The sequence below is a fragment of the Balaenoptera physalus genome (assembly GCF_965194825.1).
Source record: "Balaenoptera physalus genome assembly, chromosome: 9".
In the NCBI taxonomy this organism is placed as follows: Eukaryota; Metazoa; Chordata; class Mammalia; order Artiodactyla; family Balaenopteridae; genus Balaenoptera; species Balaenoptera physalus.
This window is the reverse complement of record NC_138888.1, coordinates 27,648,317-27,669,108: the sequence shown is the minus strand read 5'-3', so window position 1 is coordinate 27,669,108 and position 20,792 is coordinate 27,648,317. Positions and strand designations below refer to the sequence as shown.

At 39.8% G+C, this 20,792-nt stretch overlaps 1 protein-coding gene across 3 annotated transcripts in view; it reads left to right on the top strand.

Moving 5' to 3' along the window:
• The window catches only part of PDE7B (phosphodiesterase 7B), a gene marked incomplete at its 3' end in the record, with an annotated part of 632,720 nt that overhangs the window by 530,883 nt on the left and 81,045 nt on the right, over nt 1–20,792 (top strand). The gene's annotated exons all lie outside the window — the stretch shown is intronic.

The window sequence follows — 20,792 nt, the reverse complement described above, 5'->3', positions numbered from 1 at the left end:
TGGCACGGGAATGTGCCAATCACCATCAAGCTGCAGGAAGCCTGGGCCAAGTTCTGGGGGAAAGAGCACCTTCCCGTGACAACTAGAAAGGGGCCCTATCGTTTCTATGTGTCAAAATTATAGCAGTTACTTATGTCCTTTCCTTTCTTTAATCACCCATTCTCCCTTCATAGGTTGGAATGAGAAAGAGACGATACTGAAGAGGGAAACACCTTTCTCTTTCATTTTACATTGTTATAACAGATAATTTTACGGTTTAAATATTGATTATAGCCTGGCTGGCATCTTTGGTTGATGAAGGGTGCAGATATAAACAAATACAAGTGAACTTCAAAGGGTGACTAATGCACCAGCCCATATGGGTCAATCCATTTTCTCAAGCTCGCTAGCTGGGAACCAGAAATTTTGGCTAACAAAAAGCAGTACTTCGAAATTTCCCTAAGAAACTTCTTTTTTACCTCCAAGCAGAGAGGACAAAGTACATTTTCCTTTAAGTTTGTTTACCACAAAGTAGGAAGAGCAAGAGATATTTTCCCCAAATTTTATTCAGACTTGGAATTTAAGTCAGTTCTGTAAAAATGAGGCCTAGTTAACTTTCACTTTGGCTGTACGTAAGCAGTTCTTTGAGATCCGAAAGCATTAACTTAGACAAACAATTAGAAAGTAATAACTTCATGTCCCTCCTTTTCAATATGTCTAAGGCATGCAAAGCTTCCTAATTAAATAGCATAGTCTTCTCCAAAAGGGCGGTAAAAAAGAATGCTCATACATACACATGTCCCTTTGAGAAATATATACATATGCATATTCCTAGTTTGAGGGCAATTTGTTCTCATAGGCCTGTTTAGATTGTAATGCAGTGTAGATGTGCAGCAAGCGGAGTTATGTTCTACAACTGAAATTGGTAAATCTTTTGCTCTTAGAACTATCTCAGAAAATCAAATAAATAAATAAGTAAAACGATTATACTTTCCGTGGTTTCAACATGTCAGTCCCGGTGGGAGAAAGTCTTTTCTCTAAATCACATAAGGAAGAGTGGACCATCAGTAGCATTCCTGTGGAGTAATCCATCCTATTGCCAGCATACCAGTATCAACACAACTTGAAGTTCAATGTTATTCTGATTTCTTTTACCAGGATAGCTTCAAACCAAGCAAGTAGGCTGCTAAGGAACATTCCTGAAAATCGGACAGAATAGAGATAGGAGCAGACAGAGATAGGTGTAGTGAAAGCTTAGGACAGGAGATGAAGACCTGGGTTTTTAGCATGTTGTCACACGTACTATACGTGTACTATAGGTGTTACGAAGTCTCATCGTGCTGGAGGGAGAAGAGACTGCTTCATAATGCGGGAGTGAAGCAGGATGACCTTCTTTAGAGAGAGATTGCAAATAACTTCTCTTTGTATTAGGAGAGGAAACAAGAGAAGCTGGTTCAAAAATTCACAAACACTGATTGAAGGTATGCTGTCTCTGCCAGGTGTCCCTGACTCAGGGAGACCATAAGCTACATGAGGCGAAAAGGCAGGGACACACTAAAAGTTTTCAAAGCACAATAATGCAAGACAACATGACTACAAATGTCATAAGACAAAATGGGATTAAAAGCCAAGTGAACAAAAGACCACATATTATATGATTCCATTTATATGAAATGTCCAGAACAGGGAAATCTGTGGAGACAGAAGTAGATGAGTGGCTGCTCGAGGCCAAGGAGGGTGGGGATGGAGGACTATGGGGGTAATAACTGAAGGGTACGGGGTTTCTTTTTGAGGTGATGAAAATGTTCTAAAGTTGACTGTCACGATGGTTGCACATATCTGTGAATGTACTAAAAACTATTGAATTGTACACTTTAAATGGGTGAATTGTGTGGTATGTAAATTATATCTTAACAAAGCCATTATTTAAAAATCTAAGGTAATTTAAAAATTGGAGAAAGAAAAGCCAAGTAAATGAAAGGAGCCATAAGAACTCCAGGGATGGAGTCTTCCCTGTCAGGACCCTGGCCCCACAGGCTGCCCTCTTTTCCCACCTACCCACAGGGAACAAAACAGAGGAAGCTGTGAAATATTCTTGCTCGCTTAGAAACAGTGAAATACTCTTCAGAGAACCCACTTAAGTGTAAGGCTTGATGGGGTCCCAATTCAGTCCTAGGAGAATTGTGAGCCTGTGAATTATCGTGCAGCATCTTTTCCAGACAAAAGCGCTTTAGCTGACAACAACACAAACTCTTGGATGAAAAGAGTAGACATTCAAGCTCTCTGAGGCCCTCTCATAAATAACAAAAAAGATTGGCACCAGGTAGGTCTTACCAGAGACTGCAGCATTTACAAAGTTCTTCTATTTGAATTTATTTCAAGCAGTCAATAAATAAATGGTTCCATGCTATTAAAAATGGAGAAAAGAGAAGACTACAAACATGTGCTTCTACCTCCTGCAATTTGGTCCATTTCCCCAGCTCCCTTCTCAGAGAAAGATGCAGTTGTTCACTTGATGACCCTGGTACCCAGCATATTTTCTTTGGGGCCATCTTTTGAATATTATTTTTGTATAAAGCCAAGTAAATGAATGGGGAAGTTGAAAAACATAATCAGAATGTTATATTGACACCGTTGTAGATTTTCCGAGTGCCGAAAAACAAGAAATGAATGGAAATGAGTTTGCCAAAGTGAACATTTTATGCATCTTTATATAGGGCATATTCCCAAGTGGAAAAAAATGCATTTTAATAAAATAAAATAACAAAATATTTATTGAACATTTTTAATTTATGACATATATTTGTCACATTTAGGCAGAACTCTCACCCTCGGGGACTTAACATTCTAAACATTTTCTTCTTTGTGTGTGTCTTTTTCTCGCTTCCTTATTTTCTATTTCTAGTGCTCAGAAGGCACTTTTAGCTATTTGGAGTTATGAATATTCTGCCCAGTCACAGGCATATAATCCCCCTGGAACTGTCCGTCTTTCTGAACTGTCTGTCTTAATGATACACACAGTGATTGCTAGTGATTGTGTAGGCCCTCTGAGATAACTGCAAGACACCAAATGAGATTTTTAAACTAACCCAAAGAGTGTTCTATCAGCGTTAACCTTGAAAACCCAGAAATGACTGTTCATTTTGTACCCTCAGGAATAATATCCTTCCATTGACAGGGTAACATGGGGCCATTCACTTAGCTATGAGAAAGCCCGAACATGTGTGGAGCATTGAGGTTTAGAGAAAGAAGCAACGCTGAAAATTCTAGAAAAGTTCCAAAAGTAAATCCTCAGTAAAGCTGGTGATAAGTCATTGCTAAAGTTCTTTGTTTAGGAATTTGGAGAATTTGTGCTTCTCATTGGAGGGATTATAGCGATATGAGATGGCTTCACAGATGCTGTATAATAAAGTCAGGCTTTGGATCGTTACCTGTATTTTTCTTCAGAACTTGAATTGTAACTTCCTTATACTATACAATATGAAATATACCTGTACCTTATTGCACTCTTAATCTTGTCAGTAGACACTTTCCATGGTAGTACTCTGTATTATTTTTGTTGTAGTTTTTCTTTGAGTGTGAGTACAGATTATTGTTGACAAAGTCCTTCCTCAGCTCTGATTGCCCAATCCAAGAAAAACTGTGCCAGTTACCCTTCTAAATCTGAACCAGGCCACCTGTGGAGCACTCTAGTTTTTGCTCAGTGACTGAGCTCCTCGTTGGAAGGCCAAGAGTCTTTATCTCCCATTTCTCTACTACCCACCCCCTGCAAATTCTCTTTCACTAAGCAAACCACTCCTCCATCTATTTCTTCATTTGCTGCTCTGGCCCTTCTTTGTCCTGGTCTGTGAATTCATACCCCAAATTTTCACTACCTTTTTCTTTCAAAATGTTCTTTAAGTTGATTTGTTCCACAAAACCTCTCCTAGCTCACCAGAGCAGTGATAATCCATTTCCCCAAATAAGGTGCCCAAATCCCACGAGACACAACTCAGAAATGCCCAAAGATGATGCTTAGTATAAATATTTGCTTCCTGTACTATTTGCTTTTGCCTCATGTCTCATCTCTATTTTGCTGGGTGATTATGCTTTGGGATGTGCCCTTTCACATATGTGCTCAGTTACAAAATGGGATACTCATCAGTAGTTCCTACCCATGTCTTCCCATTGGAGTCATTGGGGAAGCTTTGTAAAAATACCTATGCCCAGACTCACCCCAGACCAACTAAGTCAAAAGATGTGATTGAAAACAACTGATCTTAGATGGTTGTGAAACAGAATAGAATGTTAGTCTAATTTCTTTTTCACTCCCATCCTGGGATGCAGAGGGAAAATTCTGACCAGTTTGAAAGTATAATGGGAAAAAAAATTTTAAGTATCCTGCTGAATCATATGACTAGAAAGTTAAAGGTAGGCAAGAGCTTATCTTTTTCCAGGTCACTGCCATGTCAGTTCAGAGAAATAAAACATTTGCTTTAAATGACAGTCCACTCCTTCTACTCCAATTTTCCATGACCTTCACCCCACCCTGCTCAACCCCTGCTGATGAATAGTAACGTTCTCTGAAGACTGATCCTATGATTCTGTGAAGTCTGTTGACCTCAAAAAGTATATATTCTAATAAATCAAACATATGATAAGCTATTCTGAGGGCTGTATCCAGGTAGCTTCATCTTAATTGTACAGATCAGTGTTCCCCCACCAATGTGCTGTGAATGGGTTTCCAGTGTACTGAGATGTTGATCACCCTCAGCCCCTGAGGGTAGCCAGGCAAGCCTGGGGCAGCCAAGATCCCGGTTCTAAAGGCTCTCAACTTGAGCAACCAGACACATTTAACCCAGTGGGAATCAAGTGTTATTTTCTATGTATGATATGAAGTGAAAAAGCAGGGAAGTCCTGGAGAAATACAGATGGTAGAATCTTGAGTGTCTAAAGTGAGAAACAATACAGAGCACCAGGTTTTACTCAGTGCAGAAGAAATTATATACTGCACCAAAATCCATCCATCAGTTACAATTATACTAAGAGTAAAGTCATAAGCAGCAGCATATCAGATATGAAAAACTAAGCAATTAATACTAAAAGACTTGTCCCCCAGTATCACTTGAGGGGAACATTATATTATATTGCTCACAAAGTAATTCCTAATATAATAATACATGAGTACAATAGATTTATAATTGGTAGTCAATGAACATTGATTGAAAACAAATATTACTGTTTATTTATTTATCATCTCCAAAAGAATGATTTCATATATTTGGATCCGTTTTTCAGTTCCAGTTCTCAAATTCAAACAGATTAAAATCACATAATTGGGTTTGGACATGAAGAACTGTTTCTCTGGGTTTAATTATCACAAGAGGAAAATGATGTAGTGAAAGGAATTCAGGACATTGTTAGACTTTAATTTCATAAAGGGAAATGTATATTGCCATCAAAATAGATTCTAAAAGACTGTAAGACTTGATAAGGACAGAAAAATCTAAAATACAAACTTACTAGAATGTGTATTTATTCATTTAATTCAGGCATAATTTTCCCAGTGATAGCTAAGATGTATTCTCGGACTTCGGGATTTGCAGGTAAGAAACATAGAAATCACATTATATCGAGATCACAAGGTATCTCAGTAAGTAAGAATAGAGAGGTTTACCTGAAGAAGTCAATGAAGGTGTATAAAAAGTTCTCTGATGAGTTCAAATATTTTTTAAACTATTAATAACATGCACAAAAGACAGAGGAAGATTCATGTAACCAAAGGCAAACACAAATGCGTGATGCAAACCAATGAGAAAGGATTTTTTAAAGGATTTCTTAAAATGCTCTTTAAAGAACAAGGATGGAAAAGAACCAGCCTATGGCCCAGGAAAGCAGCAAAATGTTCAGAGCAGCAGCAGACTGAGAAAGAGCAATAAAAGTTCAGCACCCTTTTTTTTTTTTTCTTTCTTTTTGTCCAAAAGAAAACTCAAAGTAGAAAAGGTATAGCTTTGTTTTAAACAGGGTCAGTGTAGAGGGTTGGAATGGAAGCCCAAGAAAGTAAAAAAACAAACAATAGACAAAAACAAGGGCCATTTTGCAAAAATTCAAGTTTCTGGGTCTAGTGAATTATAATCCCAACTATTCGCAGATATATTTGCTAAACTCCTGTCAATAATCCTGGTGGAATTATGAAGAGTGGGAAAGTGTCAGAAAGCTAGAAAAAAGGCAAAAGTGGTCTGAATATTATTTTAAAAATATTATTTAAAAAAATCAAATGATCTCTGTTTATAAAGTACCTCCACTTCAGCTTAGTCGCCAAGGGTAATTATGATGGCTGTGTAAACAAGCAAGGGAGCAGAGTCCTGAGTGGGCAAATTAATGCATGTTCCAATCAACCCTATCGTAAGTAAAGTCCAGGCACAGAAGGGCAGGTTTCAGGGACTGTTTCTATAGGAGCCAATGTTTCTTGAGTTTTATATTTTATCTGCTTCTTAAATAGTTCTTATTCCAAGTCAATGTGCTGCAAGATCTTTCTCCCAAGTATGTATTCTGCTAGGACTAGTTTAATTAATTTTACAGATAATAAAATATTCTAAAATACACCCCTCCCTAAAATAGATGTATTTGTATCCTACGTACTTATAAATTTGATGGGAACTTGTATGAATGAAGTAGCCACATGACCATGTGACTTGACCAATTTTCTGCCTTCTCCATGATGCCAGAAGAATGTTTATTGGGCCTTAGCCCCCTTTCCTACAGAGGACCCTGCATACACAGGCTTTAGTAGAGTGCCTACCCTGCTAAGTGATAAGACCACCTCTGGGGGGTGGGGAGCGGCACACAGTAACGGGCCTTGGTGGCTGACTGGACTTGCCATAACTAGGACACAAGACAGCACCTGGGTTATAGGAAAAGATGCCACATTTGTTTGGGAATCTACTAAATGTATAAACTCCCCAACAGTCTATTCCCAATGAGGCAGGAGATAGATGGGCCCCTGGCTGAGCAGCTGGAGTTTGTCCCCTGTGGACAGATATTCCAAAATAGCAGGAGCGAGAGAAGAGCTGAGCCCGGCCCAGATAAAAGATAGAGACCACATATTTCTCATTCTCGAGGTCGAGGAGACCTTCCCGGCTATACACGCGCAGAAAGGCTCTTTGGAGGTCAAAAAGGGAGTGATGTCAACCTACCCGAAGCCCTCTTCGCTAAAATCCATCTTGGCTAAGAGATGCGCACACCCATATGGGAGGACCCTGAGATAAACCAAATACGGACTCAGAACCAGGCAAAGAAAGATGACTGGCCAAAGGAAACCGGAAGAAATGCCCCATATAAGTGATTCAAACTACCACAAGCGACTCCTTCTCTGAGTCCGCCCGTGTGTCTGTCCACACATACCCTTTTTTTCCTCCTAATAAACACTTTAGTGGTTTCACTTGTTTCCGTCTCTTTGTGGAAATTTATTTCTACAAAGCTGATGGGCCAGGGCCTTGTCACTGGCCACTGGCCATCGTAGTCTAGTGGCTAAGATTCAGCGCTCTCACTGCTACGGCCTGACTTCAATGTCTGGCCTCTGGCCGGGAACCGACATCCTGCTTCAAGCCACTGCAGGCCGAGGCCACCCGAGATCAGCAACAGAGCTGCCAGAGCCATCCTTTAAAAACATTAGTCAGATCATGTCACTCTCTATTCAAAACCTTCTTGTGTCTCCATTTCTCTCTGAGTCTCTAAACTATTGATATTTCCGACTCCCCTCCTTGCCCACCCCTCCCCACTTGTCATCTCTCTGCCCTTATCTCCTCCCCACACTCTCTCTGCTCCAGCATGCTGGCCTCCTTGCTATTTCTAGAACATATCAGGCTTGTGCTTGCTCTTCCCTGAGCCTGAAATGCTCCTCCCAGATGACCCCATGGCTCCTCTCACATTTCATTCAGGTCTTTGCTTCAAGGCACCTCTGAGCAGCCCTCCCATACCCTCCTCTATTTAAACCTCAGTCCCCCCTCCCACCCAGCCCACCCAGAACTCCCTCACCCCTTCCCTGCTGTATTCACCCCAGAGCACTTACATCAGGTCCTATCAGCAATTTATTTGTTAATTTTGTCTATTATCTGTCTTGCCTCCACTGGAACCTGAGCAGGCATGTTCTGTCTGTTCTGTTCACTGCCATATTCTCAGAGTCTAGAACAGGGCCTGGCACATAGTAGGCACTCAAAACATATTTGAGGAATAAATGAATAAATATCCAGTTGGTCTGTACCCAAAAAAAGCAATTAGAACCAGATGTGTAGACTTAGTCATACAGGACAAGAATGCAAAGAGTGATGGTACCAGAGAAGGGCACTAGGGGACCTCTAAGCTCCTTCCAGGGCTGAGATTTTGACCTAAGTATTACACACACAGACACACACACACACACACACACACACACAGGCTCCATGTAGAACAGTATATACCCAATTATTTTCCTCAAAATAGTCATCTTAGAAGATACTTGAAAAACATGTTTTGTGGACAGAGGTGTTTGGGAAATTCTGTATGATCTCACCTTCTTGGATATTCACAGTGAAGCTCAATAATTGGAAGGATCCAAAAAATCTCACATGTACTAGTCAGGGTTCTTCAGAGAAACAAAACCCTGACTAATACAGATTTTGGTAACGAGAGTGGTTCGAGAGGAACAGAATCTTAAGGATGGGTTTTCTAAATTGGTCTGGGCTGTCTGGGATTGGCTGTCTAATATGATTAGATTTAAGGATGCTAATTTCTCTGTTCCCATTAGTAAAGGGAACACTGATGAGTTCATAGTGTGATGTGGCAATAGAGATACGCAAAATATCAACAATGGATTCTCCTAACCGAACATGTAGAAGAGGCAAGTTTCTGGGTACCCATGTATATAATCCCTTCAAATTTTTTGTCAGACTAACAAGAATAGTGAGATTGGCTGGTTACTCCTAACGTTGCTGGACAAAGTGGGAAAAGAAAAGAATGACTTCAGGGATTCAAATTTCCAGCTCAAGTGCTGTATAAATGACCCTGAAAGCTTCTATGTCTGCCTTGAAAGAGACTCATTTCCTGTAGCTGCAAAGCTGAGATTCCTGAAAGCCAAGCCCAGAATCTCATCCGGCTAATGGCTGAATTACAAAACAAATTGAATTCCCAACATTGGAGGGTGTCTACTATTAAAGTGAGGGCCTTGAATGGGAAGGAATGGGACCCTGAAAATTGGAATGGAGACATACGAGAAGGCCCTGATGAAGCTGGGGACATTGAACCCCCAAATTCCAACGAGTCTTCTTTGCCAGTAGAAGCAGCCTCTCTACCTAACAAAATACCATGGACTGAGTGTCTTAAATATCAGAAATTTGTTTACTCCCAGTTCTAGAGGTTAGTTCAAGATCAAGGTATCAACATGTCTGGTTTCTTCTGAAGCCTCTGTCCTTGGCTTTCGGATGGCCACCTTCTCGCTATGTCCCCACGTGGCCTTTTCTCTGTGCTCACACAAAACTGGTGTCTCCTTGTGTGTCTAATGTCCTCTTTTGATAAAAACACAGGTCAGATTGGATTAGGACCCATCATAATGGCCTCATTTTAACTTAATCACTTCTTTAAAGGCCCAATCTCAAAATATAGTCACATTCTGAGGTACTAAGGGGGTTACAGCGTTCAATATATGAATGGAGGGCACAATTTAGCCCATAATATTGCAACTTTTAAAAGTTTAATTTTATTAAACCTCTACATTTCACAAGCACATTTGACTACAGCACCCTTAATTCACACTTAATTATTTATCAAACAGTAATGTTACTGTTTGAATCTATTTTAACAATGACCTAGATTTATATAGCAATATCAATAATAATATTTATACAATACATAAAATGTAATTCAATATAGAATTTATATAATGTGTAGTATATTATGTATGTTTAACTTTTATATAGCAATATCAATAAGAATATTCTTAATAATAAACTTTATTACAAAACGATTGACAAAGCACTTTTATCCACGTGATTTGATTCCTACCTTCTATGAGGTATACAGGGCAGATATTATTATCCCTATTTAACAAAACAGAAGATTGAATGAAACCCAGAATGGTTAATAGTTACCAAGTTCATAGAGGTAGTAAATAGCTTCTCATATTATTGGTTTCTTCTTTGTGATAGTTTTTCAATACTACATAATACCCACCCTCCCTTAACAATATACCATGGCTCTCACTTCAGATCAAGACATATTTGAACAGACATATTGTACCATATTAGTTGAAAACACAGGCTGTGGAGCCAGTCATCCTGGTTGCAAATCTGCCTTCACACTCACTGACTATGTCATCTTGGAAAAGTAATTTAACACCTCTGTCTCCCAGGTATGACATAGACAACAGTACTTATTTAAGGGGGGCTATTGAGAGGATGAAATAAGTTAATTCATGAAAAGTACTTCAAACATTACCTAGCACATACTATATGCTCAATAAATGTTAGCGATTACTGTAGAAATATAAGTGACAGGTTTTAATAGCAAAATAACATCCTATAACATGGATGTAACATAATGGATTCAACCATTTCCCAACTGAGTCCAGTTTTTGCCATCTGTTTCCCTTCTGAAAAACAAAAAATGAACAACACTTGGAGTTTAAAAGAATCTCCAGTGCCATGTTGGCACGGATGCCTGGAATGAAGAACTCCCAAACACCTCTTAACCCTGAGCAGGCTCCAGCAGTGAGTGTCGTGGCCTGATGATCCTTCTGAGGTCAGCAGACTTCGTGTGGAAGTCTCCTAAGAACAGGCTATCTCGTGGGACTTTGAGTATTTCCTGCCCGTGATCAGCAACATCTTTTCTTGCAGTATTTTGGCAGGTCTGTCCTTGTTCCCGGCCAGAATCAGGAAGTTCAGAAGCACATGAAAACAAACAATACATTGAAACGCTTCTCTCAAATTATTCAAAGTTCAAGAAAACAAGAAATTATTCAACAATATTAGGACTTGGTATTTTATCTTATTAATTATATTTGTTCTCGTTAATGTGCCCATCCTTTTCTTCCCAATAAATACTCTCTTTGGCACTGATTTCCAGGAGACTATTTTTTTTTTTCTTGAAGTATATTTAGGTATAGGAAGTGATTAGACAGGGTATCACTATATTTTGCAAAAATTTGCAGGCATTTTCGTGACCAGGGCTGTTTTATCCTCTGTGCAATTTTCAAATTATATTTTGTTATTAATATCAATCTTAAGGATTACCAATGTTCTTAAGATCAGCATGATTTTTTCCTAAAAATCTCTTCCCTTTGTTTCAATCATCATAGCTGGATCAACTGCAAGCCAACACTGTAAAATTTCAAAACTTTACTTATTTTTTAAGATCATCTAAATATTGGCTCCTTAATAAAACCTTCCCAATTTCCCAACTCCATGTGATGCCCAAAGGACTCTGCTTCTATTTCACACTACTGTCACTCAGCTAAACCCAATGGACTTTTTTCAATCCTCATTTCACTTACACTTTCAGCAAGAGCTATCTGAAAGCCATTCCCTTTCTCTTGAATTACTCTCTTCCATGACAAAATGAGCTTCTGGATTTCTTCCTGCCTTTATGGCTGCGTCTTCTCCTTTATAGACTCCTCCTCCAGCAAGATACGTTAGAGTTGCTTAACCCTGGATGCCAGGCCCTATTCACTTATCACTTCATTTCCTAGGCAAATTTATACATGCCTGTAGTTTTATTTGATTTATAAATTTATATATTCATCCCAGACATTCCCTATGGGTCCAGACCCATATGTCCAACCGCCTACTTGACATTTTTGCTTTGAAATAACAGTAACACTTAAACTCAGTGTACAAAGTTGATCACGTGAACTTCTCCCATATCTGGTCCTTTTAAAAGTCCCTTTCTCTGTGGTTAGCATAATCAATCATCCAGTTACGAAAAGCCAGAAATCTAGGAATGATCCTTGATATTTCCCTCTCCCTCAGACCTCCCAGGCAATTCCACATGTCAATTCTACCTACTAAATATGTCTAAAGTCTATTCACTTCTCTGCCAGGACCACTACCATACTCCAAGCCACCACTTTTTCTCACCTGGACTGCTATCAATACAATGATCCCCTAACTAGTCCTTCTTGCCCCTTTCAATCCTTCTCCATTGTGCACCCAAAGTTGTTTTTTTCAACATGCGAATCCAATTATATCATCTCCCCCTTAACATCATCTCATGGCTTCCTAGTTCTTTTGGAATAAGGTCAGACTCCTCAGCCTGTCCTGCAAAGCCCTGACACCTCTCCAGCCTCATTGTGCATCATGCCCCACCACATCCGCTTTGTTCTTTCCCATGATACATGCTAGATCTTGTTACAGGAGCTCAGACACACCATCCTCCTGCAATAAAACCTTTGGACATGCACGCCTGTCTGCCTGGATTGCTGCACTCGGGGTAATCATGTAATGTATGATCCAATCAGAATACTTCCAAGTGTGAAAGGGGCACTATTACTAATTACACCAGGAGAGGCAATAGGCCTAAATCAAGACTTTCCAGGGCAAATCGGGACATATGTTCACCTTAAATTAACTCCTGTTCATTCCCAAGATCTCAGATCAAATGTCACCTTCTCGGGGAGGCTCACAACAACCTCCCTAGCAAAGTGAAGTTCATTATAACTTTCTTAACATCAACAGACCTCTCTTTTGTTCCAGTACCCAAAGTTGCAACTTTACATTTATGCATATAACTCTTCTATGCTGTCCCCTCCAAGAGAATGTAAACTCCATGAGGCAAAGACTGTTCCCAAGGTTCTTCACCATTGTATTGCCTGCCAAAAATATCATGTCTCATAAATATCATTTATATTAAATATCATTTATCAAATGAAGGACATGAAATGACTCCTCTCTGAGAATTTCCTTTTTCTGTGATTGGTACAACCAACCATCCAGTTACGCAAGACAAAAAACTACAAATTATCTCTGATGCCTCCCTTTCCCTCAGCCCCAGGATTTAGTCCCTCCCTGTGTCCATTTCCTTTGTAGCCTTCTCTCTCTCTTCCTCCTCCCCCACCTCTTCTGCTCTATGTATATTTTTTTTCCAGAAAGCTAACATACTCGTTAAATCCAAAGGACGTCTCTTCCTAGTGACAAGTGGTTTCAGAAAGAGTGTTCTAATTTAAATTATTTGCCTGTACCCACAGAAATTTGCTGACTGAAGACCTGGTATGAGAGTCTAAATCACACCTTCAATCATTGTTCTAAAACGTGAAGTCCTTTTAAATGTAAAATTATATTAAATTTTTTAATTGAACATTAAATGATTCTCTTTCAGTTCTGCTAACTGAAACATTTTTGTAGGTTACTAGGAAGTTATTTTAGACCCAGAAATGTCCAACTTATTTATCCATATAAAATCATAAAACCTCACAGCACTTCTGAGACAGGGATCCAAACCCAAATATCCCAGTATCACTAAAAGTTAGATTCCTTCTGGCTTTATACCCTATTTACTCATTTCTATGAATCTCTTCTAGATTATTAATGATCTTAGTGCCAAGATGACATCTTCTGTTCATTTGTGTTTCCCTTTCCCCACCTACTTCCCAACACTTTGTATAATGTTTTGCATGACAGTTTATCAAAATGAACTGAATTAGTCTAGGGTCTCCTCAGAGCCTGCTCTAGAATTGGCCCCTTTGCTGACACACTTACCCAAAAGTTCTACTTCCCTACAAGATACCTAGCTCTCCAGTGGAGTCTAGACTCCCTGTAGTCTAACCTGCATCATCTGAGACTCATGGCTTCTAGTGTCATGATCTGTGGCACCCCTGTGGTCCTGGGCTTATAGTACTGACCTGAAGCCTCAAGATTTCCTCAGGACATAGCTTTGGTACTGACTTTCATTAACCCTGACCTGCTCAGCAGAGAGAGGAAAAACACAGCCTGGGAAGGTCAAGAAAGCCATGAAAAACGTCATGGGTGATCTGACTGGTCACTCTTGTAAAGAATGGAGACATTGGCTCTGCACAGCAGTGGTTTAGGGAGCAGTGGCTCCCGAGGCCACCTGGCTTCTGATCCCAGTTCAGTGACTTACAAACTCTGTGTTCCTCAGCACAACATGGATGTTATGCATACCTACCTCAGGCGGATGGTTATGAGGACTCAACCAGCTCATACATGTACAGTCCTTAAAACAGTTCCTGACTTTGCAATTCTCCTAAATAATACCTACAATGGTGGGGGAGGGCACAGGAATCTCAGAACAGCAACAAAATAATAATAATAGCTACTGTTTTTTTGTAGTTTTTTTTTTTGAGTGCCTATGATGTGCCAGGCATTGTGTGTGTGTGTTATATACATTTATTTAAAAATAGCAAACTTTGCTTCGGTGAGATTCTGGAGGTAAAAAGCATTATCCCAGAAATAAGTGAATAATGTGCAAGCTTATGCTGGTGTTTTCATTACTTAAGGCAGATCCGGATCACGTATTACCTAAAATGACTCCTCAGATTATTCCCCTTATTCTCAATCTTTGCAAGAAGACATGTGCTTGGTGTCCTTTTAAGTTCTTTTACAGCTTCTTGGAATTCTCTTTAGGCATTCCTGCTGCTTCTCATTCAATATCTTTTTTTATTAGTCTTCTGTGTTCCTAGTGATTGTAACTTTTTTTCTCATTTCCCCCTGTAAAACCATCAAGCTAAAGAATGTCTAGTCTGAGTTAAAACATACCATACCCACTTTAGAAAATAAAAGCACTGCTATTTATATATTCACTTTTGCAGCATTTAAGTCCCAAAATGTGCATTTATCACAAAGTATTTAATAATTCTAAAGTTGCAAGGTAATACAGTATAGGCAATAGAATATTAACTCTAACTCGGTGAAATTTCCCTTTCTCTGAATTTTTTTTTTTGGCTGTGTTGGGTCTTCGTTTCTGTGCGAGGGCTTTCTCTAGTTGCGGCAAGCGGGGGCCACTCTTCATCGCGGTGCGCGGGCCTCTCACTATCGCGGCCTCTCTTGTTGTGGAGCACAGGCTCCAGACGTGCAGGCTCAGTAGTTGTGGCTCACGGGCCCAGTTGCTCCGTGGCATGTGGGATCTTCCCAGACCAGGGCTCGAACCCGTGTCCCCTGCATTAGCAGGCAGATTCTCAACCACTGCGCCACCAGGGAAGCACCCTTTCTCTGATTTTGACATAAAGTTCAAGGTTTTTTCAAAGAGAAGAAAAAAAGAACTTTTTTCACATGCAAGGAAAACTTTATATTGTTCCTTTTGCCAAAAGCATGGTTTCCGGACAAATAACTCCTGGTGCCTCTCTTTCCAACACACAAAGCTCTCTCAGCGACAGCCCAGAAAGACACAATTAGTGCAACAGATCACTGGAGAGGTTCTTAGTAACGAGACAGGCCCAGCCCCGCTCAAGAAAGTAAAGCAGAAGATTGAACCTCTGGGGGGGAACTTGGGTCTAATCAGCCATCTCGGATCTCACGTGCGCTCACAGCCCTCAGAATAGTCCTCTCCGCCTGACTCAGCTAAACTGGCTGCCCGTCCTATCCCATAAATCTGTGGAGTGATTAAATTGCACAAACTTTCTCCTTTTTATTTGGCTGGATAAACGTTTTAGGAGAAATAATTCACTTTGCTAATTGAGAGTAGTCATCTGAAATATTCACAGCCGCCAGCTCTGAGGCAGTGCAGCCTGTTGAAAGTTCCAGTGTGAGATTTGGGGATCTGGGTTCTCCCTGCCTTCATTTTGCAAGTTTGTGGCAGTGACATGAATTAGAAATGCCTAAGGAAGCTCAAAGGAATACCTTTCACGGGAGCGTCTTCTCTCCTGCCAAAATGCGCGGCCTAATAGCATCTTTCTGACTCTACGACCATCTTCCTCGTTCACTGTGGTGCCCTATGAATGTCTATCCCGTGGTCCCTGCAGCTGTTCTCATTATCTTCTTCCTTCGTCTCAGAGGCGATCAGAGCACAGTAGCTACTGCTCTGTTCCTTTCCTGCTTCTTTTCCCCACCCTGAAATGACCTTGACACCATGACTGGGGCCAAAGTCTGGTTCTCGTCATGTGGCCCGTGTTTCAGCCACTGTAAGTTGTCATCGCTGTCAGCGTCTCCACCCTCTTTGCCAGTTACATAAGAGGCCACATAACGTCTGCTCCCTCCCAAGCTTTTATTAAGCAGAGACGGCCTGAGAGGCCAAGTGGGCAAGAGGTCCATCCTGGAACCTCGTCCCCTGGGAGGGTGAGTGACTGTCTCAGCTCTCTGCCTGTGTTGGCAGCTTTAAAAACCCGAGGACGACATGTTATGTTTTCGGCCTGAAGGGGCAAAAGAGAAGCAGCCCTTTCAAAATAAGAATTCCCCCACTGTTTGTTTCCTTTTGGCACACAATAAGAACAGAGCGAGGACACGATTCTGAGCTGTCAACGCTTCCTCCCTGCTTCCACTGCACCTTCCGTTTGCCAGAAAAAAATTTGCTTCAGTTAAACAAGGGTCTAATGAATAGTCAAAGTAATTGTTTAGCTTGGATATAAGGCCTTAGGTAAACAGATGATTGCTTGAGACCGTGGGCCAGTAAAAGCAGTGCAGTAGGACGCCACTCGTTCTGTTCTTCAGACCAGTGGCCTCTGCTCCTCCAGGGAGCATGGTTACTGAATTATTTCCCACGAGCGTGCTGAAGCAATTTAATATCAGAAGGGGCTCATGAAAGCAGGGAGAAGGAGCAAGAACTTTCTATATGAGAAATATATACTGAAAACATTCGTTTTACCCCATTCAAGCTTTGATTCAATAGAACACTGAAGATACGGAATCTTTGGTTTGTTTGTATTTAACTTTTCATGTTGAAGAATTTCTAAAATGCATTGTTAGCCCACTTACAGTTGTCCTGCCTCCTGCCTCATTAGTATTTTTAACATGATTTCATCCTTCTTCAAAGCAATTAGCTGCCACACCTAAAGGTCATCGTTAGGTTTATGAGTATCTGCTTCCAAGACTATACTAATAGTTACAGAAAGAATAAACACTGCAACGGAAACTTTCGGGTTTTGTAGTTTGTTTTTGTTGTTGCTGTTGATTTGTTTTGTTTGTTTAGGTATCTTTTCTATCAACATCCTTCATTGTTACTTGTCTTTTTCTCAAAAGTGGGCTGGCATCATAAAAAAATTATCTTAATTAAGAGCTTCGGTAAATTAGTTGCCAGGTCGTTTGAGTTCTGCTGAATAATATTTTTAATAATCGCTTTCCATTTCTTACTTGAAAATAATAGATGCCTTGTTGATCCAGAGCAGGATTTGGTTGTCTTATTTATGCAGCCCATTTCCACTGAACTGCTGTTTGAATAAACAGCATCTATCTGATTGAATCTCAAATTCATCAAGGGGGTAGATTCCCCTGGTATTTAGTTTCCTGGAATCATGATGAATATATATTTGGTTTATGGGCAACTAGCAATCAGAGCATACATTATGCAATAAAAAGTTAATGCTTAACTGTTTATACAGTTTTTTTATCCTGATGCTATAGGAGAATGGTTGGTTAAGAACATGGGGTTTGGAGCCAGTTCTGAGTTTGAGCGCAAGCTCCCCACTCACTAGCTCTGAGCACAGACAAAATATCAAATTTCCATTAGCTTCAGTTTCCTCATCTGTGAATGGTATAATAATAATAATAATAATAATACCTCCTTCATTGGGTTGTTGGGTAGATGATATGAGATAATGCATGTAAAATGCTCAGCACAGCATAAGTATTCATTAATGTTAATCATCATGTTATTTTTCAGGCACCTGATAATTTCCTCACAAAAATCCTGTGGGGAGGCAGGGGGGGAAATGCTATATAATGCATTAAATATTAGAAAACTGGACTTTGAAGTAGTTATTGATTTGCCCAAGGTCATCAAGGTGGCAAAATACTGACCCTCTCAGTAACAAGTGTTTCCTGACTCTCAGCGTATCACCACCCCCCCTTTTACCCGTTCCGCCACCTGGTGCTGTCTCCTCACAGTTTCTCTAAATCTGAAGTCTAAATCTAAAGTCATGATGATGGGCCACCTCTGCCTTAGACCCTCAGATGGACAAATGGAATAAACTCTGGAAGAGGCTTTAAAACCCACATTGATATTACACAGAAATTTTCTGGGAAAATAGTATCAGAACTACAAAGTCAGGATGAACTCTTTGGTAACACTGAGAAGCAAATACTGGTGAGGAAGTGAGTTCCAATTAGTGAGCTTGAAACCCATAGGAGAAGCCCAAAGGGATGACACAACAGGTGAACAAATCCACAAGCCGAGCCAGCTTTAGACCAAATGAAGACAGTCTCATCTCTGCATAGGTTTTCTTTTATTATTATTTATTTATTTATATGGTTAAGCTGGGTCTTAGTTGCGGCAGGCTGGCTCTTTAGTTGTGGCTTGCTGGCTCCCTAGTTGTGGCATGCAAACTCTTAGTTGTGGCATGCATGTGGGATCCATTTCCCTGACCAGGGATCGAACCCGGGCCCCCTGCATTGGGAGTGCGGAGTCTTAACCACTACGCCACCAGGGAATCCCAGTCTGCCTAGGTTTTCAAGTGTATGTCTATCTTACTGTCACTCATAAAATATAAATTCATTTAAAGGCAGTGCTGAATTTGTTGTATCATTTTTAACATGCTGTATTTTCTTGATAAATACTAAAAGCACAACTTCTATCATGTGGAGGTCTATGACTTTTTTTTAACTTTAAAAACCAGGTGCGCACACTTCATAGACAAAAAAATCAATGGTATTGAGAGGAGAGATCTTTGCCTATGAAGTTTAACAACCTAGATTTAAGGACTGGCCCTGCTAATTATAAGCTTAAAGCACCATAAACTCAGGCAGTCAATTAAAGTCAATAGACAAATGGATAAAGAAGATATGGTATATATACACAATGGAATATTACTCAGTCATAAAAAAGAATGAAATTCTGCCACTGCAGCAACATGGATGGACCTAGAGAATACTATGCTTAGTGAAATTAGTCAGACAGAAAAAGACAAAAACTGTATGATATTACTTATATGTGGAATCTAAAAATTAATACAAATGAATGTATATAGCAAAACAGAAAAAGACAGATACAGAAAACAAATCAGTGGTTACCAGAGGGGAGAAAGAAGAGGGGAGGGGCAAGATAGGGTTATCAGATTAAGAGATGCAAACTACTATGTATAAAATAGATAAGCAACAAGGATATACTGTATAGCACTAGGAATTGCTGTCATTATCTTGTAATAACATTTAAAAAAATATAATCTGTAAAAACACTGAATCACTATGCTATATACCTGAAACTAATATAATATTGTAAATCAACAATACTTCAATAAAAAATAATAAAAGTTTAAACATAAATAAAGTCAATCTACTGAGGTCTGAGTCCTGAGCTGGGGCCAGTAGGGTGAATAGCAATCATTCACCCTCTTTTTCTGAGCCTCTATTTTCTCGCCTATAAAGTAAGGGTAATAATAGTGACTCTCCTCACAAGGCTATTGTGAAGATCCAATGAGAAAAACAAGAAAATAAATATACCGTGATGTTTGTGAAAGTGCTTTGTAAACTCTTTAGAGAGTTATAAACATAAGGTGTTGAAGACAACTCGAGGAGAGGGAAACTCTTCAGGTTTTTCTGGTGGCTTTCCTATAACTATTGACCATCCAGCCCCATGAATTTACCAAATACTAGCATTCTCTTCTTTAATGTCAGATTATATTCATATTTTTTTATATTCATATTTTTAAATGTACTTTTCCATCTCTTCTCTCCTCCTCCCACTTTACTGTGTTCCATAAATTGTAATGTTCTTTAATATCAATATGGCACTACAATATCAGATTATACAAAACATTAGATAAAGCATCAATATAAAATTCAAAGCAAAGAATAGCCCAAGGGCTCACAGCTTACAGTTTACAAGCCCATGTGTACACAAGGCGCATCTGTGAGGGATATTTTAAACACTGTCAGTTGCATGGGTTATAGCTGATGGAGATCTCATCCAGGCTCTGGTTAACTCCAGGAGTTAATGAGAGAAGATTGTTCCTGCTCTCGTAGGCTGAGGCCCTAGTGCCACCTCTTGTCTGGGAAAGAGTGGTTTATGGAAGTGGAGGCATTACTCTTGGAACTGAAACCTTCCCCAATTCAAGTCATCCGGAAATACATTAGGTCTCTTGTATTTTTACCTCTCCTCTGATTCCATATTATATGTACTAATTGGTGAATTTGGTCATTATATCTATTCTTGTTAATAGAAGACATTCACTTGGAGTTTGCTAAGTACCAGACAACACACAAAGCACTACAGAGAAATGGAAAACACGTAATATGCATGATCCCTGCCTTGCAGGATTGTAGAAGGAAGTAAAACCGGCATTTATTTCCAGGCAGCAAGTGTTATTTTAGATTCTCCAACCAATGACACCTTGAAGTGAAGCAACTGAGGCTCAGAGAAATAAATTTTCTAAGATCACACAGGTAGCAAGGGTCTGAGCCAGGTTTATCCAAGGTCTACCTTGTTCTGAAGTCCACATGAAACCTTTCCACTCAACTTCACTACTTTCCTTAATCAGGGAAAGTGAACACACAGACATTAAAGGAAACCTACAAATGAAAAAGGACTAGAAATTCTACGGAATCATAAGTGCAAGGGAGACTGAGTGTCTAAAGTACCCGGAGCTAGACTGGCCCTGATCTGAGCAGCTTCTCAGGCGGGTCAATGAATGATACAACCTGAGAAACAAGTAAGGCGGATGCCAGCCAGAAAAAAAAACAAACAAACTGTGCTGGAACCAAGAA